General features: G+C 36.8%; 1 protein-coding gene and 1 long non-coding RNA gene across 3 annotated transcripts in view; one reads left to right on the forward strand and one right to left on the reverse strand.

Moving 5' to 3' along the window:
* Positions 1-380: 380 nt before the first annotated feature.
* Positions 381-8,774, reverse strand: LOC140331119 (uncharacterized). The gene is made up of 3 exons (XR_011920861.1): positions 7,970-8,774; positions 2,458-4,448; positions 381-1,276 (listed from the first exon to the last, which is right to left on the reverse strand). It is a non-coding gene; the product is annotated as an uncharacterized lncRNA (long non-coding RNA).
* A 117-nt stretch (positions 8,775-8,891) lies between these two features.
* BASP1 (brain abundant membrane attached signal protein 1) overlaps positions 8,892-25,907 on the forward strand; it is a 42,718-nt gene continuing 25,702 nt past the window's right edge. The window contains exon 1 of one of the 2 annotated variants that reach the window (XM_072411865.1): positions 8,892-9,046. The gene's annotated coding sequence lies outside the window, so the exon portion shown is untranslated. Of the gene's footprint in view, positions 9,047-9,211; positions 9,366-25,907 lie in introns of those variants that run through there. The other variant, XM_072411864.1, reaches the window with a different exon arrangement.

The raw sequence follows: 25,907 nt of genomic DNA on the forward strand, positions 1-25,907 counted from the left end.
CCACGGAAACTAAGACATAATGTGCCTGATTTATTAAAGCTCTACAAGGCTGGAGAGGATACATTTTCCTTAGTGAAGCTGGGCGATCCAGAAAACCTGGAAAAAAATCTGGTCCAGGAAAGTGTATCCTCTCCAGTTCTTAAGGGTTTCTATAAATCAGGCCTAAGGTTGCAATTCGAACTCCTAATTCTTTATTATAACAGAATATATTTTCATCAATTTGTCATGTGTACATTCACAGTAAAACCTGTGAGGATTAAAACCTAATATATATTTAGAAAGAATATGGAAGAGTTTAAAGCACCAGGGCTTAGGATGTCCTTTTTAAAAAGTAGATAAGTGTATGTTCTCCACAGTGTTGGAAACTTCTTACCTTTACTTTGTGTCCCAGCAGTCCTATTCAGCAGATATTCTCTTACTGATTCCTAATTCTCTCACAATCAATATGTCTGAACCTGTCCAGCCCCTTCCTGTGTAACCTGTGTAATTATATTGACTGTCAGTCACTTTCTATTCTTATTTGAAAAATGTACCAAATTTACATTTGGGCTTTTGAAGGAAGAGTCCTGAAAATGCCTCCCTTTGACTACAAGTGGTTTGTAGTCTAGGTAAATACAGGTAATCCTCATTTAAGAACTTACATCTTTACCGACAACCTGTACTTACAACTGGCGAATACAAGAACTATACAGTGTAGGGCTACGCAGCGCATTTTCTTCTGTCTTCCGGGCTCCATCTTCCTCCTTTGCAGTCCTCCACGATCTGGGTCTGCAGACTGTCACTGACTCACATGCTCACATTGTTACATTCTGGGTCTTTACTATGCTCCTCACTTAAAGTCCAATTTGCCTAACAACCAGGTCGCTGGAACAGAACCTTGTCATTAAGCAAGAAGTTTTGTATACACAAGAGAGGGGATGTGTTCAGAGATGGCTCTTGTGAAACAGACAGGTGTGCTGTAGCCAAAATCTAGGCTTAGGTTCCCCCTTTGACATTTGCCCTTCATTTCTCCATTCACCATGGAAGCTTTTTTAAAATAAATATATAAACATACATACCTTTTTTTAGGTGTCTTCAGTCTGTCTGGTGAAATCACTGGTCTAAACAAACAACATAAAAGTCGACTTTAAAATTCTGTCACATTTTTATTTTGCCGGAACCTCATTTGGAGATATTCTTTCTCCCTTTGACAACAGGACAAGAAGAAGAATTGTAAGAATTCTGTACCACTTTGTGAGAAATATGTTGTCTGTGCCCTGAAGGAGAGACTTCAACACTGGAAGTGAAAAGAAAAATAGAGGCATAGCAAGTGAATGCCTGTTAAAAACAATGCAAAAATATTTTACCTGGAAATAAACATTAAAGCAGAACTAAAGGTAAAATTAAAAAAAATCACACTTTGCTTCCACAGATCCCTCAATCCCTCCAGAGCTGTCCTCCAATTCGGTCAACTGTTGTCCTGGTTTTTTCTTCCTTCTTTTGCCTACGTCACCCATTCTTGCACTAGGCAGGGGCAAGATCAGGTGACTTAGGTTGCTGTAGTTGTAAAAAAAAAAGGTGCTGATCTCACTGTGCATGAATGAGAGGGGCACCTTTTTTTGTCAATGACTGAAAAGCCCGAAGCCTCCTGGGATATGTGACGTGCTGCACTCCCATTCAGGAGGGCAGGGGCTTAGCCTTTTGTTTTTTAAAGACATTTTTAAGAAACAAAAACACACTTTTACTTTATATAGAAGTGTTAAGGGACAAAACTTTTTTTTTTTTCAGAGTAGAAAATGGTTAAAATCTCTGTCAGTTGTTTTCTATGGTGAGAAGGGGCATATAAACAATACAGAATTGACAGATTTGTTTTTTTTTTATATGAAATGCAGCTGAATGGCTGCCAGCCTACCAAAAAACATGTCAAAAGAACACACTCAACCCTTGTACATATGAACATTGTGAAATGGGTCTGGTGTCATTCACAATGAATTCCACTGTAGTGCACCACATAGAACAAGTGTCAATGGACCCTTAGGGTAAATGGTTAAGTTTTAAGACATAGATTAGGTGTGAAGGATATGTAACTGGTTTTGGGTATGGGTGCTTGCACCAATATGTAAATTGCTCCCCGGAACGAAAGGATTTTTCCCATTTTCAGGTTTTAGAATATAAAGATTGGATGGAAGATGGCTTTCCTGTTAAGGAATTTTAAAATGAGAGAAATATAGTTAAAGTTGTGATTTCCTCAAACGAATGCTTGTTGCCAAGCTGTCTCTGCTTTCAATATTTGAAGCTGCTAACTGAGAACAAGTATGCAAATTAGAAACTTGGTGGGATGGGCAATGGTGTACATTGTACAGCATAAGATAATATGGTAGGCCATATCTGTTATTTCTTATAAGTTTACCCCCTACTGTGAGCTCAGGACTGCTGATCTGTATACTTTTTTGGGTCAGTATCTTAGAAAGTACCTACATTCCAGACAAGTGCTTCCCAATTTCTTAAGGTATCCGCGCAGTCCCGTCATCCATCATTTCGGTGTGGGCTGGACACCAGGCACCGTCATTTTCCCTTTGGTCTCTTTCTTAGGTTAACTGATCTCACACTGTGCAGCCGCAAGATTGGGTGACGTCTTTCCAGAAAATGTAAAAAAGTGCTGATCCTACTGTCCATGATTCTTTTCAGTCTTTACCCCTGCGGCAGTAAAGACAGAAGGTATGGAAGGTGGGGGGTCGGGGAGCTCCCTCTTTCTAATGTTAAAAAAACACATTTTTTTACCTTATAGAACGTTATCTACCCTTTTATATAAAGTAAAAATTGTGATTATACGGCTTTAATGTTGTCATTTTTTAATAAAAATTCCCTTTAAAAGAGGAACAGAAAACAAAGGCACAATAATAAATGTAATATTACAACATTAATATATCTACTGATCTGCTTTTACATTCTAGAAATACTTTAAACATGAAGTATGAAGAAATAAAGACATATAGATAATATTACTGAACATTGCACTAAAGAGATTTTATCCATGGTAGAATGCAAATGTGCGATTCTACCACTTCACAGCTCTGCAACAAATGTATTTCCAAACCACATAGTTAGCTTTAATGCTCACTAAAATGTTCCCAAGCAAGACATCCAATTAGATCCATGCCGCAGCTTCTGTATCTCTTCGCGCTGATGTAAACTGAAATTATAGTCATTGGAGGTCTTATTTATCCAAGGGTCTAAGACATGCAAGCGTGAACTGGTTACAAGTTTTAGGTGATCAAGTCATCCAGTTACTCCATTCCTACTTACTTTCCCAAGAATATCGAGACAATATTGATTGTTTTTTTTGTGTGTGTAGGGACCCCCATCATCAGTCTTCTATTGGAGTTTTCCTGAATTGCATTTATTTTGTTATGTTTTCCCAGTCTTCTACACTGTAGCTAACCTTGGGATTTCTTTACATGTGCAAAACAGATCATCCCTACATGCAAGTTATGGAATAATTCTGTCTGCTTCTGTTGATGATGCCAGAAGTCAATGCAGGAGATAACCATAAGTGGATAATAGATGTTATCATATTCCAGCTATTCGCTGATGAGTTTGTTTAATGGTATTTGCTAGAAAGGTGAGGAATGTTTGGGGGTGACCTTGAATAGTGTTGGTTGAGTTTATGACCCTGCCTAGACAAGGGGCCTAATTCTCCAGGATCCTGCCAGATGGTGTCCGGGACTCAGTTGCACACAGTGAATTGATTTCCCTGCTGAAGAGATAGATCAGGAGAAAATTGTATAAATGATAGCTGCCTCTTAAGTGCTGTTAGGATTCCAGCGGGAAACTTGAAAAAGTTGCTGCTGCTGAATCTTGGCACCGTGGTCCAAGAGAAGAACTGGGCCGAGCTGATAACACTGCGTGTGATTGCATTGCACTCAGCAAAGAGAGAGTGCAACATTGCAGTACATTTGTAGCTAAGTTTCTGGCCCACCAAAGGTATTTTACTGTACTTTGTATTGTGCACAAACCTACATTGTGTTTCAGCAGCACAATAAATGGAACAGGATGCCAAAACACTGCAGGCAAAAATCAATATACTGAATGTACCATATGCCATGCCATGTTATTTGCTGTAGGCAGGCAAGATTTATATAGTGCCAACATATTACACAGGAATGTACATTAAATGGGGGTTGCAAATGACAGACAGATAAACACAGTGACACAGGAGGAAGAGAGGACCCTGCCCCAAAAGCTTACTATCTATGATTAATCAATCTATGAAGAAGATAGACTATCATGGGAGAACCAGGTTATTTTCTGTATTTGCCTTGTAGGTATAAAACATGAAGACATTTGCTATCTCTTCAGAGCTCTCACTCTTCTCAATTGAAGCCTACATTCCTTTTTTTCCAACAAGTAAGGAAAACTGTTGCTTTTGCAAGAATTGCAAGTGTCCTTGTCCCTTTTTGTGAGGTGACCTGGAATGATAAAATAATTTATTTGTGCAAATTACTTATTCCATCATCCCCAAGCAATGCAGATGAAGAAAAGAAGCCATTAAAGACATTTAAAGTCCAGCCTTCATAATAACAATGGTCCTACCAAAACTACCTTGGCTCACTCCACAAATGTTTGTGTTTCCACTGAGGGACAGGGGTGCATTATCAGATAAAAATTAAGAAAAAGAAACTTAAACAAAAACAACTGGAGGCACAACATCCAAGTACTGGCAAGCTGCAATATATGATATTTGTTTTGTGCTTTAGATACAATTTAAATGGTGTACAAGCCTAAATATATTTGGGAGAAAACTCAAACTGAAGTTTCTTTTTCAATAGGTATGGGTTAAGTAGTAAGTTCAGGATTGTGAAACTGAGAAGTGACATGTACTAGTAAACAACCTGAGAGTCTATTTATATATATTTGGCTTCAGAGGATGATTTTTCAAACATAGCATATGATTATTATTTTGTCATTTTATTCATATAAGTGTATAGGAACAGGAAAGGTAAAATGGGCCCCACAAAACATTCAAAAGCTTTTAAAGTAACCGGGTATTTTTTGGTTAACCCAATGTGTACAAAAAGTGAACTAAAATGTCTTAACTTTTGACATTACTGAACTTGCAAGCCTGTTATTTTTCATAACAAAACAGGAAGTTGTGCAACAATTGGTATAAAAGAATGTCCAGAATGTTGTTGGAGTTATTAATAACTAACTTAAAAGAAACAAAATATACAAGAACAACAAAATATTTACATTTAGAAGAATAATAACTAGGGGAATATTTTTTTTCTTTGGTACAATTTTTGCACAAGCACTTTATAAACACTGCTTGGAAGGGGAACAGGCAAAATACAGATATGACGCTGCTGTAATATACACAATGAGTCTGATTAATGTGTATGAGTGATCAAGCGCTGGAATGGATTTGGTCTATGCTTGAAAACATTTGAAAAATAATACCAAATGATTTTACGAAACCTAATCCAGGATTGCTGGTTTACCCAGGCTAACAACATTAATTATCACATTACCATGGCAACTGTTCAAGGCGTAGGATAAACTGGGGAACCTGTGAACAATCAGTTTCTAAAGGTGATATGTTGAAATCAGGAAAGATGAGCAGGGATCTAAGTGACCCTGACACAAACCAAAATTTTGACTGGGTCAAATTCTTTTTTATATTTGTATGGCAAGTCACTTGTTGAATTTTTTAAACTTCCAATCCATCAAAACATATTTTTGGAAGCTATATAATAAACAAACCTGAACTAAGGGAAATATAGAGGCTTCCAACGCAGAACTGACATAATCTCATCAATGTCCCTCTACGTTCGCCTGACCGCCCACTGGTGTAAAAATGTGAAATGTAAAAAGATATTGAACATTACATGAGCAGCCTTAGGACATCTAGGAGTCCATTTTAACACATCTGTTTTCAGGTTCTTGTCCACTAGGGAAGAGTAGGTGTGAATTTTGTGATCTTTTGGGAAATTTTTGTTTTTTATTGTGCAGCAAAAATGCATCTGATGACATTGACAGTGTTACTGAAAAGAATATGAACTTTAGCCATAAGTTTGCTAACGTTTTTCACGGTTTTTAAAATTTAAATGGCAGGGGCCTCTCTGTTCAATGCATTCACTTGTTTTCAAACATTAATCAAGGTAAAGTTCTCCATCTTACCTTTATGGCTTCATATAAACAGTTGATGAAATGAGCTTCAGTAACAGTCCTTTGTTTTTAATATCATAATACAGCCCTCGTTGCATTTCACTGACATCACTGACACCGCTCATCACTATTTTCTACTACCATTGGTTCAATATGAATCCTGTTCTAAGACCTGCCGTCTAGGCAAATTTCTATGCAAGTTCACATGGGTGATATTTTAAACAACCAATTCACTACATGGCCTTGGAATTATTATAATCAGGCTTAGAAGGGTCATCAAGGGTTTTTTTTTATTTTTTTGTTTTTGTATAAAAGGGGGGGGGGGGGGAGCGCATAGAGAAGGCACAGTTTCAGTTGAATTGGAACCTGATGTTGGGAAACTATTATTAATAAAACATTATTCTGCAGCACCAACATACTTTCTGTCAAAGGATGACAACTATACTCTTTAAAAAAATTTTAGTGAGTCACCCACAATGCATTGTTTTCCACTTTGGTTTTTGGGTGTATATGTGGTTTGATTACCCTCCCAGTCACAAACTGAGAAAAGTACAAGCAGATTGGAAAGTCATTTTAACAGAAACCTGCTATGGAAGCTGCAGTTGGTGACCTTTCCTTTTGAAAATGCTTACCCTGCTGTTCAGCATTATTATGGAATGTGTATGTAGAAAGACTTTTGACTTGACTGTTCTATATACTTGCTTTACCTCAGTGATTCAGATTATGAGAACGATTATAAGGAAGCCAATCGGTGAAGCAATCAGACATTTTTCACAGTGGATCAATCAGTAAGGGCAGGCCTGCACATCACTCGTGACAGGTTTACTAGAAGGCAGAACTCCAAATCTGCTAACCTGTTGCAAGTTTGTATCACACAAATGAATATACCCATTAGAACTACATGACAGCCAGGCACTTTGCATTTTTCTAAGGAAACCTTGGCAATGGCAACCTCTGTACTCGATATCAGTTTACTTCAAACTGGTTGATACACAGTCACAATACAACCTATAGGTTGTGCTTTACTATCATTATATATGTACAAACAATCAAATGAGACAAAACTTGTGTGTAGTACTAAACTTTGTTTTGGCTTGTTTCTTAAAACAACCTCAAAGTAATATTCAGTAACAAGTGTGAAAGGAAGTTATGTGATGAAAGGAGCTGTGCACTAGACACACAAAAACACAAATGATTTCTATCAGTTTAAACACAACAATAGACTAAACCAAAACCAAGTTTGATCAATATAATTACATACTATAAGTGTAACCAATCACAAAGATCAGAGAACTGGCTTTACACATATTTACTTAAGAGATAAAGTGCAGGTTTCTATGAGTTATTGATAAATGGACTGCTTTATTTTCTAAAAGAGCTAGAGAGTCATTTAGATCTATGATTTGCAGCAAAAAGGTATAACACACATTGAGGTGCCATTCATTTTATTTGGCATACTGATGCACTGACACAATACACCTGCATTGCTGCACACCACAACACACCATAGTTAATTATAAGGGTCTTTTTTGTACATTAAGGTGTGTCACCAGCCAATTCATTTTGGCAGCATGATATACCCAGAGCATAGATCTAAAATGACCATAAATCCTGTTAAGATATTCATGCACAATCCACCTGACAGAAGTACAAAAGGCTGTCCACAAGAATTACACGTTTTTTCCCACAGAGTAGGGGGCAAAACTCAGCATTTATCCCATCTGCTCACTTATCTAGGGCAACTAGATCAGGCATATATAATGCTCTTTGTGTTCTATAAAGAATGTAAAGTATCCCATGTGCAATGCACACTCCCTGCACATACCTCTACACAGTCTTTTAAGCAGATTTGTGGAAAAAGGCCAGCCCTTGACTTGGTCAGAGAAAGTGGGGATTTGCAAATCAGTGTCCCAAGTACCAAACAAGCTTTGTGGTCCATGCAGACACCAGAGGGATCCCTGATGATACTTTGTACTGTTTACAGACTGACAAGGGTTTAGTGTATGTAAACACAGTTCAATTGATAAGCTGACACAATGTTGCATTCTCCAGTGAACCCAGAGCTTAGGTATTAGCTACAAGAAAGAAAAAAAAGCAAATCCTATACACATTAACAAAGCAGCGCAGAATGATTTGTTTTGTATCACTCTGTATTCTGAAATAAAACAATTGCCTTGTTCTCATAGTAACACAGAGCCACCAACTATGGAATACACACAACATCTCAGTGTGCAGTACAAGATGTTCTGCAGAGGGAGCCAAAGTTCTGAATATTAACCCAATACAAAAGCAAGAAATCTTTCAAAATGTGACAAAATATCATTCCAAATTACTTTAACCTAAAACATTGTTCTGAAGGAAAGAAAATGACTTTTTTTTCAAGAACTCGACAGCAATTTTCATGCAAAATCAATACTTTAATTCAAGTTATCTACCCTTTACCTTAAAGGAGTCAAAGTATAAGCAGGTAGGGAGTACATATATAATATTTCTGGCTTGGTAAAAGCAGTAATGACACTGATCATATTCCATACCAGATTCACCAATCCATTGGCCATCCCCCACCTGGCCCATCATTGACCAGTAGCTGGCTCCTGTGCACACCTGACACCCATGGTCAGTAATTGGCTTGTCTTCAGTTAGCTATGCAAAGAAGTTAGAAGTACTCCTAATGACCCATATGGTGGTTTCTTCTAAATGCATATGCTGGTAATACTTCCAAAAAAATAATTTGGAGAGTAGCAATTGTTATCCAGAAGTTAGACAGGTGAAAGCAGGAATACCCCAACATGCAATCCAGTGCTGAGAGTCCAGTAGAGGAGCTTGCAGGTCAGTATAGAGACTGACAGCAATACATCTTCCCATCCCCAGCGTTCAATAGTGATCTCTCCTAAATTTGAGGGTAAGTATGAGCAGCACACACACTTTAATCTTTATTTAAAAAAAGAGCCCCAGAGTGGTTTATGGACAGGGGAGAGGGAGGAAGAGTAGTGGGAAAGGGGGGACCAGGGGGTGGAGAGAGAAGAAGAAACAGGAGGGGAGGAGGGAGAAATGCAGAGGCAGCACAGACATTGCTACAACGGCTTCTAATCACTACAGTCCCAGCCACCGAGCGAGGGAGACACAGGCAAGCCAGGCTCACCAGGGCAGGCACTAGCCCCAACACAGTCTTTGTGACACCGGGGTACACACACCAGGACAGACACAGGACATACAACAAGGTAAGCAGCACAATACACAACAATGTATTTCTATACAACGGGGACATCTGGAAGACAACAAACTGCAGCAGGGGCAATGGACTAGTTTATAAAGACAATGTGAGTGTGATTCCTGCAGATCTATTCCAGTAAAGACATCAGTGTATGTAACCATGAGCTGTCAGCATCCATTGCAGCCTGTCATTCATTGGAAGACATAGCTATAGAACACATACAGCACGTGCTCAGAGTGAATCCAGCAGCAGCTTCATAGTGTATGATCCATTGGGTGTAAGAGAAGAATATAGAGGGAAGGCAGGGAGTTATACTGAGCCCCACTAACCAGATCTCAGTATATAAAGGGAAGGCAGGGAGTTATACTGAGCCCATATAGAGGGAAGGCAGGGAGTTATACTGAGCCCCACTAACCAGATCTCAGTATATAGAGGGAAGGCAGGGAGTTATACTGAGCCCCACTAACCAGATCTCAGTAGAATAAGCTTTGCAGAACTCGTTAAGGGATCTGCACATATTAATCTGGAATCCCTCCATTTGAGGGATGAATGACCTAAATACTGTTCTTTTCATGTGTTCTTTGTCCAGGGCTGCGATTCTTGCCTACTTGGATTATGAGGATTGTGTTGTAGTCACAGTGGGGCGTTTCTTGCTTCATCTGTGTCTGAGATGATGCTGGGCAGGAAGGGGTTAAACGCAGCCCCATCTCCTGATCAGTCACCAGTAGCCATGGAATACCTTGTGATAAATCATCTGGCAGGCTTTCATTAGGAAATAGTCTGAGCCCCCCAGATTGGAGGATGTGTAGACTGATTGGAATGCTTGGATTGATGCAGGGGCGATGCATATGCAACAGCTGGATGACATCTGGCCAGAGCAGCTCTGCAGCCATTGCACAGCCCACTATTGTCTTCTTCTCATCCAGCATGGGAACACATACACCCATCATGATTTCATTAAAAAAAACGTGTCTCTCTGCATAGCTACTGGCCAATAGTGTGATTATTGATCTGTTTGGTTTATGCAATTATCTGCAAGGGGCATAACATATTGACATGTCGGTTGATCGTTAATGAGACCTTTAAGTCTTCTTCTCTTGTTAAATGATAAACACCGCAGTGGAAATGAATGAGAGTTTATAGTAATTACCAATTCCTTTGTCTTTGACTCACGCATGCGCAGAGGCATGGGGCGTGGAGAGCTGCTGCTTCTGCATGAATCTCTTGCTGGACCTCAGCATCTTTCTCTTTGATAGAATCTTTATGACAGTACACAGTAAAATACTGTTTTTTAAAGCTACTGATCATTCTATACATTTAGCTTGTCTATGAAAAAAGGACACCTTACCTAGGAATTAACAGTGTTGGATGGAAATATGAGATTTGTACATTTTTCTTTGTAATTCCTTAATTTAGAAAAAAATGTTTCCTATTTAGCTATTTTATTTAAAGTATGACTTAAAAAATATACATGTGAGCCAGTGTAGGCACATGTCTGTAAAACACAAAGATGGCTGTCAGTGGATTTGGAGTACTTAGATCTGGCAGACACTTCCTAGCACATTGGGAATCTTCACATGTAGATGCATCAGTGTTCAGATCTTAAGGCCAGCTCTAACAAAACAGGATTCCTTGATTATTGAAAAGTAATTCAAATGGATAAATGAAGCTTTTAGATTCTACTGGTGCCAAAAGAGCTCTATAAAATTAGGTTTATTGGCCTGAAGTATATTGTTGGACTTGTAGCTGGTTTGCCATTTTGGATTTACGATCCCTCTTTATATATTTGTTGCTTTTTATTCTAGGACATTTTTTTTTAACCCTTTTAGATGTGCTTTTTTTATTTTAGTGCACTGGCATAAAGTGATCTGAGGATGAGAAAACCAGTAGTTGTATAAATATAATGTAATCAAAGCTTGCAACATCTTCGCATCTCTCATACCTTGTGGTGGTGCAGTGCTGTTCCTAGTGCTGTCTTGTGTTATTCTAGTTCTAGCAATTCAGTGAGCTTCAAAATGGCATCCGCTGTCAACACTGAATGCCTACTTAAATTGATGAATATGCACAAAATCCACTCTGCAAGCAGAATAACTCAAAATAGGTTTTGGATTCTATTATCCCTTTTGTTAATAGGGACATTGGGATTGTCTGTATTCATGGAGCTCTTTATGTGCTTTTAGTAACTGCTATTATTTTTTTGTGTTTCTGTGGTACAGTATTGTCAGGAATGCCTATGTGTGGTATTTATGTAATGCTTATCTTCTTTTTGTATTTGCTATTACACTTTGTACTTATTAGAAATCAATGAACAATATGCTGATATAAGAGGTGTGCAAATAGCTATGCTTCTCCATGTCGGATGTATTTATTAAGAAAAACATGCAGGAACCTAATCAAACCAATTGGCTTATATGTCTTTTTATGTGTTCTGCTCTAAATAGATGAAGGATACACACATTAATATTGCTTTCTGAATGCTTGCTTGCTCCAGAACATCTTCCCCTCTCCTGATCTCCATAAAAGCAAGGAGTTCTGTAAAAATGAACAGTGCTAAAACCATTACTCAGACTTTAGTGAGGAAAAGGAAGTTAGAAGTTTTCTGGATTTTTTTTGGCAGAATCAACATTCTCTTTTTTTTTTTTTTTTTTTTTTACACATCTTTTAGGGGTTGCATCCTATATGTTGGGTAGTGCATTCTCTGTATGGTGTCAGTCATTTAAAGGGCTCTAAAGCACATGTATAGTAGGTGCCCAGAGACAGAAAAAGGGGAAGGCCTATGTTTCTGTTACCCTGGACTGGTAGCTCTTACAAATGAATTATTCCAACATGTGGTAAAATACAGCATACAGCATTGCAGTGGGTTATCTGGGACCTAAGTGGGCCTTAAAGATAAACTAATATAAGATAGCAATGGAGACTGCCATTGCTGCAGGTAAATCACCTGTTACCTTGCAGTTACTGTGTATTGACAGTTATACTGATCATCTAACCTTGATATATTCTGAGTCACCTACTTAGAACAAGAATGCATAGCAGAAACGTTGCAAACTAATCAGAAGACCTTTTCTGCATACCCATCCTGGATTAGTGGTTTCAAATATTGAGAAAAGTAGGAGAGCCTGAAAGCTAGGCATTCATGATTCTCAACTAAATTAGCAAGCATTTTTGCAAATCTAGTTAATCTTATTGGGGAAAACCATTGTTCATCTGTGCTGCTATATGTCCTCTGTAGGTTAGTTTGATTGAAATATGTATTATTTTCCCCACCTCTAAAAGGTCACACCCCCCTTTTGTTGGCCACAGTGGTTGATAGAAATTGAGCTTAGGCCAAAAGGGTGGAGTCATCCTTTAACTAAAAGTATCACATAAAAGCAAGGATTATTGACATATATACTTTCATGTATGCAGTAAAAAGAAAGAAAGATCAACAGAAAACAAACTTTCACCAGTACCCTGCTTATGCCTTCGGTCTCCACATGCTGGGAGGTACTTTCTTCTTCCCCACAACATTTGAACAAGTTTATTGAAGATTGAATTGTCTTCTGCCGATTTGTTACCTATCGGATAGTGTTGATACTCAGGGAGACGGCTGGGGCGCTGGAGTTCAAGCCTGGTGGATGTGACGTACAGCTATTTTTTTACAACCTTTTACTCTTGAGAATAAGAGATTCCTAATTTCCTCAGTGTATCCAAATTCCTGAGGAAGCAACCTTAAGTGTTGTGAAACGTGTCAAATCTTTTTCTCTTCCCCTTCATAGAAACCAACTAACTAGATGTAAATGGTTTTGGGGAAGTATGTAACTATATCTGTGCCATTCATGAGCTTTTGTGAAACTTTTACATGTTATTTTGTACGTTGTGTGTTCTAATTTTTCATATAACAAAATGTATTGAATTTTAATGATATAGCCCTTGAAAGTCCCGCTTTCCAAATCTTTCTTCCCCAAAAATATTTGCTATATATACATTTATATAGTTAGGATGACTTCTAATGGCTCTTCATGGTTTGTTAACTTGCTATGGAGCTTAATGCTCCTTAAGTTATGTACAGACAAAGATGGGTATAGTTCCCATTATCTGATCTGGAATGCATTGCTAAAACAACGTTTTGAACATGCATTCCAGATCTGTTCTGGAACTGCACATTTGGTAATCATTATTAATATTATTATTATTAATAAACAGGATTTATATAGCGCCAACATATTACGCAGCTGTGTACATTAAACAGGTAATATGATACTGTATAAACCACCTAATAGTAAACATATCTGGAATTGTTACTGTAGTTTTAAACTTAAAGCAGTTTTGGTATGACGTTGATTATTATTGTATTGCAGGTTTGTGATTCCATATTTTTTTGTTGTGTTAAATACAGATATTTGTAGATTGGTCTCTAGAGGGTGTTCCAAAAGCTTAACTCTAGGTACATATTAAGGACTGTAATTGGTAATACATTGCTTGAATTGCAAAATATATTTACCAGTGTTTGTTTGACCAGGCATCAGTCTTTTGCAGTCCCTGTGCAGCAGAGTTGAAGTGTGAGAGAAAAAGAAGCCCACTGAGCCAATTAAGTCAAGTGCTAATAAGAAGCATGTTCATTTTATATAAAAAAGTGTAGAGAGATGTGTTCATGCCTGTGCTTTGCATTATTGGACATTAAGTATGCTTTACTTCTATTCTCTTATTGAGTCTATAGGCAAGGTTTGCATTACAAAAAAAAAATCCAAAGATGATCAGAGCTTATCTTTTTAGTTCTTGTGAACTCCAGGGACAAACATGTTTATTATATTCCTTAATAGCCACAAAGAATGTAAATCCACTTTATAGACGCTGAATGCTTTGCAAACGCAGAAATAATCTTGCAAAAGTAGCAGTGAAATCGGTGTGTTACAAAAATTCTGTACAGTAAGAAGGGCTATGGGAAGGAACCCTGCAGGCCCACCCTGTACAGGCTGACTATAGGAAACTGGAAAAAGACATATGCAAGACCATTCTTCTGCACAAAGAAAGGGCATCAGTCTTTATTGCATGAAACTCCAACACAAAGGCAAAGTTTCTTGTTTAATTTGGATGACATTAGAGGATTTGGGTGAACACTGTTCCAGAGAATACCAAAAGTTCATGAAAACTGTGAGCTCTATTCTAGAAGGGAGAAATCATGCTGCTGGCTCAAAAGCTTGTTAGGCAGCTTTACTGACCCATAGGGAGCCAGAAATCTGGCCAGAGCTCAGACTGGGCAGCCCACCTGAAAAAAAGGTTTAACACATCAGTGTACATATGTCCTTTATGTGTCATGCATAGAATTGTGTTATCTAAAAAATCTCACAGGTTTTTTTTTAGGACCCGTTGCATCTCATAGTTCAATAGGTCTTCAGTTATTCTTTAAAAAAAGAGTGTAAGTGTAATTTATGGTGCATTCCTCAATCCATATGCAAAAATGTGATAAAAAATACTGAAAATATACTGCATTTAAAAAAAAAGCAAATGAACTATTTACAAAATAAAAAAGGTCAAAACAACTGGACACTAGTATTGTCTGTATGTGTCCTGCAACTGGTGTTCCCATACCTAACTTACCATGGCTTGTTGTGCACTGTACCTCAGTGTGGAGAAGGCCATCTTGGTAGAGGCAGGGCTTTACTTCCTCATGTCAGAGCCTCCATTGAGCAGCACTGCTACCTCACTGGAAGATCAGTCGGAGGCAGCAGTGTTTTAGATCTCACACTGCAGCTATAAGGTACCCTCACATGCTGCTATATTTCAGGAAGAATTCCAGACATAAAGTAAATCTTTCAGAGTATTACTTGGGCTAAGGAAACATTTCTAGATAATACTAGGACCATTCCTATTTTGAGTTCATGATTACCACAAGTTAATAAAAATATATATTTTACAGAGCATCAATTGCAACACACATTGTACCCAAGATACATTTAAAAATATTTGTAGGAATATGCTTACCTGGCCTATTTAAAAGTACTAAACAGATACCAAGGCAAGCTTTATGAGTAGTTCAGGAAATAAATGATTTTAGTCATACAGAGTGGCAGACCCAGATTTCCAGCACTTCGGTTTGCAGAAAATCTGTGTGTTTACTCATGTGCTCAAGCTATATGAGTAGAACAGGAAATAAATTATTTTAGTCATAGAGAGTGGCAGACCAAGATTTTTACTGGAGTTTGCAGAAAAGCTGTTTTTGTGTTCCAAATTCTTAACAAGCAGTAAATAAAGCTTTGAACAAACCATTCCTGTCTTCTCCTACTGCATGTAATATGACGTGAGTCTTTGTTATGGTCATTAATGATCTTTTCAAGGTCTTCAAAAATTAGATATGGTTTCAGTCTATTTCTAACAGCTTAGAAACAGCTTCTGGGCTTGCAGACATCCAAACTATGGAGGAACACTATGGCAGCTTTGTACACTTTTGGCATTGTGTAAATCAGATTGATATGGTAGTCAGCTGGAATAGTTTTCTTTTTATAGGTGTGCCTTGTCAAGCATTAATTTCTTGCTTTCCTAATGTGTTTGAGACCATCAGTTGTGTTGGGCAAAGGTAAGTTTGGTACACCGTTCTATAAAATGAATTGCCTATTAGACTACTGTTCTACTGCATACAATGACAGGAACTACTCAATGAAGTTAACCAAAACAGTTTGTCATTACTTAACACATGATAGTCAGTCAATCTAAAATCATCAAGAGCGATGATGAAACTGATGATACATGAAAACCGCCAAGAATGGTAGGCCAAGAATTGTCTCTGCTGCAGCTACCAGCTTCAGAAACAAAAAAATTACCATGACCTCATATCTGAGCCCACATAATTGTTTCACAGAGATGAAGTAGCAAACCCTTCTCAACGTCAACTGTTCAGAGAAGACTGAATTAGGCGTTCGTGGTCAAATTGCTGCAAAGAAGCATCTACTTAGAAACAACAAAAAGAAGAGAATTGCTTGGGCCTAAAAATGCAAGGACTTAGGACAATAGACTGGTGGAAATCCGAACTTTGTCCTGAGGAGTCATAGTTTGAGAGTTTTGGTTCCAATCGCTATGCCTATATGAGACGCAGTAGTTCCCACCATAAAGTATAGAGGGGGAGGAGTGATGGTGTGGGGGCTTTGCTGATGACACTGTTGGTAACGTATTCAAAATTCAAGGGACTCCTAACCAGCATAGCTACCACAACATTCTGCAGTGACGTGCCTTCCCGTCATCATAAATCATTTTATGTTTAAACAGGATAATAGCTCGAAGCATGCATCCAGGCTATAAAAGAGCAATTTGATTATGAAGAAAAAAAATGATGGAGTACTGCCAGAAAACCTGGCCACCACAATCACCAGACCTAAATTCAAATGAGATGGTTGGGAATGAGTTGGACTGAGGAGTGAAGGCAAAGTAGTCAACAAACACTTAGCACCTCTGGGAACTCCTTCAAAACTGTGGGAAAACCATTTCATATTTGTTCCTTCAGAATTTGGGTATCTTCAATATTAACCTACAATGCAGAAAATATTAAAAATAAAGAAAACTTATTGAATGTGCATCCCATATTTTTAGGTAGGCAGGTTAGGTTATGAAAAAACATATCTTGTGAATAGGATCTTTAATAAGGTACTAAACGTATGCCTACACAAACCACTACATTGGCAAACCTAGATCAAACCACAAGGTTATATGAGCTTTAAAATTTCAAAAACCATAAACTTTTATAATCATCTTGTTGCAGTTTGCCTTTATGAATCTTGATGCTTTATTAACCTAGTAATCCTGTTTTGAGAATATCTAATCTTCTCTTTTTTTTTTTAGTATGCAGTTATTTAAAAGTGTTGTAGACCCCACCTGTGATTTTTGTCCTGGCCCAACACATGTAATAGAATAGATATGTTTCATTTAATTTTAAAGTTTATCAATAAACTGACATCAGTCATGCACAAGCTGTTAAAGAAGTCAGTAAACAGTGCTTGTATGTGTGTGTACAAATACTAAAATTCCTTGTTTTATAAAGCTGGATTATGTGATAGTTGAGTTCTGAAGAGTATTCATCAAGTAGAAAATGCCAACAAGAATGTAGTAAAACATTCTTTCTAAATAATATTGAATTTTGTTGGAAAAACATGTTGTTAATTTGAAATGTATTAAATATTACATGATGCGTGGCAGGTTGTATGCAAAAATAACTTGTAGCCTTAGTATTATGTCTATTCACTTTTAGTATACAAACTAGCTTTGTGATATGCATGCAAAGCCACTGGCATAATGTTTTTACCCAGAGATATTTACATAGTAAGTCAGGTTGAAAAAAAGACAAAGTCCATCAAGTTTAACCACTAGGGAAATAAACATATCCCAGATATAAACCCTATGGACATATTTGGTCTAGAGGAAGGCAAAAAAACCCAATTTGCTTTAACAGGGGAACAAAATTCCTTCCTGATTCCATGAGGCATTCAGATGTTCCCTGGATCAACAGTCAGTTATCCTTAATTTAAAGCTTTATGACCCAGTTATATTCTGTGCTTCTAGAAAAACATCCAGCTTTTTCTTAAAGCAATCTATACTAATAACTGGAACTACTTCTCGAGGGAGCCGATTCCACATTTTCACAGACATTGCAGTGAAGAATCCCTTCCTTATCCGGAGCTTAAACAAATTTTCCTACAAACGCAAAGAGTGTCCCCTTATTTTTTGTAATGATCTTAAAGTGAATAATTGGGAAGAGAGTTCTCTATATAGAACATTTCTATATGCATAATAATAGTGTCTACTCTGGGCAACTAGGTGTGCTGGTAACTACATTTCTGTTATTGGCAGGTAAATATGACATGGTAAAAATGTAAGCATTTTTACATATCTTAGGCCTGTGATTTACAGTTCATCATATGGTTTTATTGCATCAGTGAGAAAATATATTATTTGCAGAAAACTACAGTAAAAAAATAAATAATTGTGTGTAATTTGTGAATAAATCTTAATCAGAATAAGTTAGTATTTCTTTTTTGTGTGGATTTTTATTTAATGTTACCCTCAAACCCGTTTTTGTTTCCCTTGCTGTTACCCAATAATTATATATATATATATATATATATATATATATATATATATATATATATATATATATATATATAATTATTGTTGATATATACAGTCTATGTCAAATACCTAGCAAAGAGCATACTCACTAAATGTTTTTGCTTCTTATCTGGTTTAAGTATTGTGCTTCCATGCAATACATTTTGACTGCCTAACTTTTACTAACCTTTGCCTGAAATATTGCTTTTGTGTAGGCCCTGTAAAAAGCTTTCTTTTGAGTGCTGGAAGGAGCTGGTAGGAAGAAAAACCATATCCCTGTTAGAAATCCCTTTACTTCCTTACTTGTTTTCATTACTCCAGCTGGCTGTCATTACAGGGATCTGCTGTCTGCAGCAATATTGCTGCAAATTATCCTAACCAGAGTCTGGGGGAAGCTATTCATGGCACATGGAATCCTAATACTTCTCTTGCGTTAGTTAAATTACCTGCACCAGCTCTACTGCATTCTCAACTATATGTACCAGTCTTACTCCATCATTAACCTCCTTCTTCTCATTTCAATTTGATACTAAAGATCTTCTTGACACCATAAACATTTGTTGCCATAGAACAACCAGACAGCTTTATTGTTGGACCTTTGCTGACGATTACCCTCATAGCCTTATCTCAAAAAAAACTTGTGTCCTATACGTACACCTGAGGAAGCCTAGAAGGGTGAAACGCGTTGGTTTACAAGACATTGCATTAACATAAGATAGGTATTTATTGTCTAGTTGAAATCCACTACCTATGATGCAATTAATGGGCTCTGGATATTACACATTTGGAAAACTGTATATGTTTTCTTAAATATATCTTGAAAATATATGTATGATTTTTCAGCCACAAACCCCATTCTTCTTTTCTTCATTTATCCACTTACCAATATTTAAGGGGGCTGATTTAAACTATTTGCAAAACAATAGAGAGATTGGGAGATTTATCTATCCATCCTCTTCTGAACTTAGACTGCTCCATTAAGGCACAGCCAGAATTGAGCAACCATAAATTGTCATACTAAAGAAAGCTGCAGTCTACCTAGCAATGGTAGTCTTGGAGCTGTTTGGCAGTGTTGTTAAAACAGCTGACTTGCATGAGTTCCAAGAAGAGGGATGCATGCCCAAAGAGAGAGGAACTGCATAAACAGGTCTTTCAAGTCTTTCTTTTAAGGTATATTATCCCTTCTTTGTGGCTAATAATTATTAACGGGGAACTAGGCTAGCATGGGTAATGGATACACTGGATATTCTTGTAGCAGCAATGTAAGATTTCTAGTGAGTTGCAATAATCCATGCATTTACAGCTGGAAATTTGTGCAATTCTGCCACACTTGACAATGTGCATCACATTTATTCATGGCTGTATTGCCATTCATTCCTAATAGCACTACAAATATTAGCAAACCTAATTGCATTTCCAGGCCATGTGTTTTCAAAAGTGCACTATTTGTGACTTTTCTGGATGTTGTGGAGCATTGGGCAGTCCAATTGGGCTCCATATTGCAACACATACCAATGTGAACTGTAATGAGTTTTTGGGGAACAAGCACTAACTCACAGTAACCAAATGGGTATTGATAGAAGTTAGGTTTATTTAGGCTAGCTAAAGCTAAATTCTAATTAGTTTCTCTGATTTAATAACATGTACATCTTGCTTATAATGCCTATAGGATGTTAATGGCATTTAGTGGCAAGTACAAAGCAGCACATTTACTCATAGTGATTAGTCAGACATTATTTACATTGATAATTACAATATAATGTCCTATTTAATGTCAGGGCAAAGACCAATAGAGCACAGCAAGCAGAAATCTTTCACTAGTTTAAAGTAAGCACGCTAATGAAAACTGATTTTTGAATGGTTGCTAAATTAAAAAAATATTTCTTTATACAATACAATAAGCTGCAAATTTTAATTTCATAAATACATTTTGTAATATTCTAAAATCATTTGTGACTTTACACTGTAGATGTGTGTTTCTTATAAGATAAGCCATTTTACATTACATTTTGCTGGCATACCTGCAGGATCTGACTATGGTTGCCAGAGCATATATTATAAACAGGAATGCTTCTATGTTCTATTTTTCATCTGATAGAAAAGACCAACCTGCAGCCTATTTTACCCTTTAAAGATCTGGCTTAGGAATAGGTTCAAGAACCTAAATGCAACTATAAAACATATGGATACCTAATAAAGTCTGAGTTTGGAGAGTCATTAAAAAATAAAGATATATTATTTCTGTCTTTAAACTGATGATTTACATAGAAAAGTCTGATAGGCTTTTAATTTATTTCTAGCATATAAGTAAGGAAGGTTGTTGGTGTCATTACTAGAGACAGCTGCTTATCAGTGAAGACTGACAATTACAGAACTCAAGGTTGCCAACATTCATAAATGGAAATTTGTGCCTAAATGGCTTTAATCAATATCCTTCAATTTGCTCAATCCATCTAATCACTAAATGATTAGGTTTGTCAAATGGGCCTGGCATCTGCAGTTCTAATTGTACTATTTCATGCTGCCCTAGGCGCTGCATAAAACCTTCTGTTAGATTAGTTTATAGGAATGTGACTGTTCCCACTGTGGTATGCATTGCAGAATTGTCCATGTTTAAGGGCCCTTACATTGTATCAACTTGAAATACTGTTATTGCAAAAAGTATTGTGATATATGTATGTGGCAATTCACGTAATTGTAGTGTTCAACAAATAGAGTTTATGTATTATTGCTGAGTAGTTTGGCACCATGAAATGTGGAGAAAACTAAAATAAAAGTATGCAAAGACAAAGAGGGAATTAAAAACTGACTATTACTATTTATTAAAAAAAGCTATCTGCATGCAAATTATTCTAACAGTCATGAAATGTGACATTACATAACCAGCAAGATCCATTTAGGGGGCCTTTCTCCCTATTTAAAGGTGTATGCCCCCTCTCCCTTCCTAATTTACCCACTAAAATAGGTCAAAAACATACCTGTTAAGGGTCAATTTGGAATTGAAAGTCCTTACCCTGTCCCTTGCCTGCAGCACCTAGATGAAGATGATGTTCCTGTCCTTTTGGGTAGGTCTCTGAAAAGCAGTCACTTTGTAACATGTGCATAAAAAAGAGTCTATGTTACAACTGTATTTGGAAGAAAAAGTTTAACTATAGAAATGTGGTCCTTGTATTCCTGTAGGATAGTTAGTGAAAGATAATTGTTAATGCTTTTCTATATGTAATTGTCCTCTATACAAAAAAAGGTAATTCAGGATTATCAAAATTATTAAATGCTAGCGCCATCCATTTCAGTAATCATAGAATCCACCTATATGTTGAATTGTTTACAGTGTTCTAAGTCTCTTGGAAACTACCAGTGGTGAGATTTCACTTTGTGAACTTCTCTTTTACTATTGTAATGACCATAACAAATGTATCATTTTCTGGAATATGGATTTCCTTATAACTTTTCTGTACCTTTTAAAATGCAGACTGACACAAAGCAATAGCTAGTAAAAAGAAAATGAAATAGCACTAGACAGTGATAAAGATATTGATGATAATGGTAATAGTGTTCTACCTAAAATGGATTATAACTCAAGAAAGTGTGCGTGTGTGTATTTATACATTAATCTACTGATATTTGTTGATTATCATTAGAAAAAAAACTGTGATGTTGTAATCCCCGTGACAGTTTTGGATTGAAAGTGAGACTCATTTTATATGAAAGAGTTGTACAAGGAATAAAAAGGGAAATAGATCTTAATATGGTGACAGCTTCAGCAGGAATGTTCTCAAAACAGCAGCACAGGAAATGACATTAGGCATTATACCATCAATTTGTTTTGCACATATGGAGCTTGGAGAATTTTCTGATTGTGGTAAGGGCTTAATTCTGCTTGAAGCTGTACATATTTACTTATAGATGCTTGTACAATCATTGTAATTACTAAATACTTGCTAAATCTTTTTTTTTAATTTTGTACTATTTGATTTGGTACAATGGTACTATGTAGTGGTCAATTGCCCAATATTCTACCCCCATGCTTAACTGAGAAAAAGAACAGATTGTCCAAAAACTGATATTTTGATGAAATAGTGTATGGCCTATGGGGATATGTAGGAGTCAATCAATTGGAATGGTTGCTGCAGTGCAAAATATGCAGATTTTGTATATCTATAGCAGCTCTAATTTGTAACAGCCAATTCTTAAGGTGTACAAGTTTGAAAAAGAATTTTGAACAAGAATTTGAAAAAAAAAAAAAAAGATAATTTATTGTTTGCCAAATGCCCTGCAAAATGGGGATTTTCCCTGTGAATGAAGTTGGTATTCTGCAGAGCAATGTCTGTAAGTAATTATTAGTAACTAAGTGCATTAAACTTGGGGACATTTAGTTGCTATGGATTATTGAATTTTGCTGTTCCCTAATAAAAAGGCCGTTGTCTATAAAAACACAAACATATTTTCCTTATAATAAAAGGAAAACTGTGATACCAAGAAAAAATAAATGTATTTAGCCCTGTACACCAAACACACTTTTTTTTGCAATGGGAACTGATCTTCATAGTGGAGGACAGAAGGTAATGCAGACTAAATAAAATTGTTCGACCAAGAATGTGGCTGTTTGCTATTTTAAATATTTGTTTGGAATTCATCCCACATATTTTCTGTCTAGAAGAAATGGTTTTCCTAAATTTTATATATTAGAATAGAGGTCACACATTTCTCATAGGCACACACTGTGAAGTAACAATCTTTAGCACTGAGATAAGTTGTGCCTGAAGATTTCTTAAAAATACTGAAGTCATCATTGGTTCACCACAGGAATGGTAAATAGGGAGATGCAGGAGAGGGATAAGGACTGCTCTGCAAACCATGTCATTTGTGGAACATGTCATTTTCCATGAATGTGCATTCTTTTCCAATGAAAAGGCACCAGTACAATGTGATTAACATCATCCGTAGGCTTGCAGACATTAGTATATTTCAAGACCAATAAAATCTAGTCTAATGTTAAGTATTTTTGACCATGTATTATCACAAATCATTTTTTATATAATATTTTATAAAAAAAAATCTGAGAATTTGTTTCATTAGAAAATGCATTGCCATGTCAGTAAATGATGGAACTATAACTATCCTTGACTCCAGTGTGTGTGTGTGTAAATTATATATTGTACAGTATAATTATTTGTTACACATGTAGACAGAAGGTATCATGTGATATTTGTTACAATAGCAAACCCTTTGAGTCACACTGCTGGCTCTGCACTTCTGGCTCGCTCTCTTCCAATACTGTATCCAAAGGGAGCCAGCAGACCTTCTACAGTTATTACACTTCTGTGCCCATTGTAGGTGCTTCCAGTGTTGTATGGAGGACAAAATGGGTACACATGAATAGTAAACCCCCTTACTCACATTAATAAGTAAGCCTTGGTTGTACTTCTTTGAATTATGTTTGGTAGGTAGTAACCACTACATACTAAGAGCATCCTATAAAACATGCTGTTTTGGAGGTGCTCACAATTTGGTCACAGTCTCATAGATCCTTAGACTTCCATATTTTTTCTGCTTCCATCATGGCACCGCATCCCCAGGCAAGAATAAAAAAAGTTACAATATTCTGGTATTCAGTTATTCAAAATTTTACCTTTAGATACTCTTCAGTATTCTGTAAATTGTATTTGTATGCAGCGTTGCATAAAATGTGTTACTGTTTTCATCACACAGTTGGTTGAAATAAGAAGATTGCAGTGCATCTCTGGCTACCAGAGACAACAGAAGATAAAGAGAAGCTTAGATGAAGAGCAATTCTACCTATTTCGTCACATCATCCGCGGTCGTCTTGCTTTGGCTGTTCTTATTCTTTCTCTTGTAAACAGGAAGCAAGCTGCCGATATTAATCTTGTCTGGATTTTATACTGCTAGCCAGGTTTCTTTCTTTCTCGGCTTATTCAGTTTTGGAAGAGAAGCTTTAAAGTGAAATTTATTAGAATCTCAATCCAGAAATACAAGATTTCAGTTTGTGTGTTCTGGATTTAGTATTGGTGCTGCGCGTCATTTTTAAGGGTAAACTCCAGTCTTGCGTTCTGTCTTGGATAGTTGTATCTGTAATTGCTACTCTGATTTCCATGCATACTGTGAACTTCTTGCAGTGGGTGTTCCCAGCTGTAGCATGTCAGAGGCTTCCCAAATTACTGGTCAGAGAATGTCCAGCATAACCTATTTTTTTCTTCCTACACTTATAATCACTGACCAACCCTTTCATTCTTTGAACTTCATTTCTTTTAACCGTGGAGGCCCAGGAACACTTGTGTGTGTTACCTATGGTTGTCCATATGCAACCTCCACTATGGTTGGCCATTGTGAAGAATGTCACCTTTACAGAAAACCAAAAATATCATTGGTGTAAGTAAAAACTGCCCTAAGAGATCTGAATTGTTCATTGCTCAAGGAACCCATAGCAACCTCTGGGGGTACCCCAGAGTTCCACAGAACTTTGGTTGAAAAACACTGCTTTCGACTGACATCTATCCATAAAGGCATGTTCATATTTTCATACATCCGCCCTTAGCCAGACTATAGCTTATATATGGACTGAGGACCTAAATGAGAGCTAAGGCAGGGTGCTGTGATTTTCATCAAAAATCTAAGTACAGCAACCTGTGGGTCCCTACCACCAGCTTTGATCAGCCTGCATTGCCCGAGAAACCTAGAGATGAGGGTCTAAAATAATGTATGTTATTATAAGCACAAATCTTTTATGTAAAAATCTAGTTAGCATGTTGTTGATTGGGGTGGGGGAAGAAGGAAGTTGAGAGGCCAAACTATAGGAAGATTAAACCTTAGCTTCCAATTCTGCCTTTACTCAATGAATAGACATTATCTTGCAGTGGTCATTAGTGCCCACACAATACCTATTGCACAGTGCACCTGCTAAGTGCAACAGTAGCAAGAAAATTCTGCTTTTGCCTATTTACTGCCAGTCACATCTGCTAGCACTTAACACTTTGCCACCAATTACTAAATAAGCTGTCAAAGTCACCAACCTAACCCTGTAATTATTCCTGACCTACTGACACACAAAAAATGCAGAAAAATCCATCTGGCAAGATATATGAGTGGTCATAGGTAGTAAAATAAATTCAGAAAAATCATTTCTTTTAAGACCTAATATATATAACAATGTGTACAGTATAAAGCTGGTAGTTTTGACACCTTTTTCATTTAAATCCACATTGTGTAGGCAAAAAAAACAACCCAATAAATGTTAATCTATCTCTGCTATAGTTTTATATTCTTTGTGGTATTTGCCATATTACATATGAAATATTAAGCAAGCCTATTGTGTGCGTAATATTTCACTAACATTTCAAAAAGTCTTCTTTTTTTTATGCATAGGCAATAAATTAGGGTGTCTGATTTAGAATGTTTTTGAAAACATTCTAGCGTATTGTTCACTTTCAAAAGACCTGAAGTTGTTGTACTTTGC

This window comes from Pyxicephalus adspersus, chromosome 5 (assembly GCF_032062135.1).
Source record: "Pyxicephalus adspersus chromosome 5, UCB_Pads_2.0, whole genome shotgun sequence".
Classification (NCBI taxonomy): Eukaryota; Metazoa; Chordata; class Amphibia; order Anura; family Pyxicephalidae; genus Pyxicephalus; species Pyxicephalus adspersus.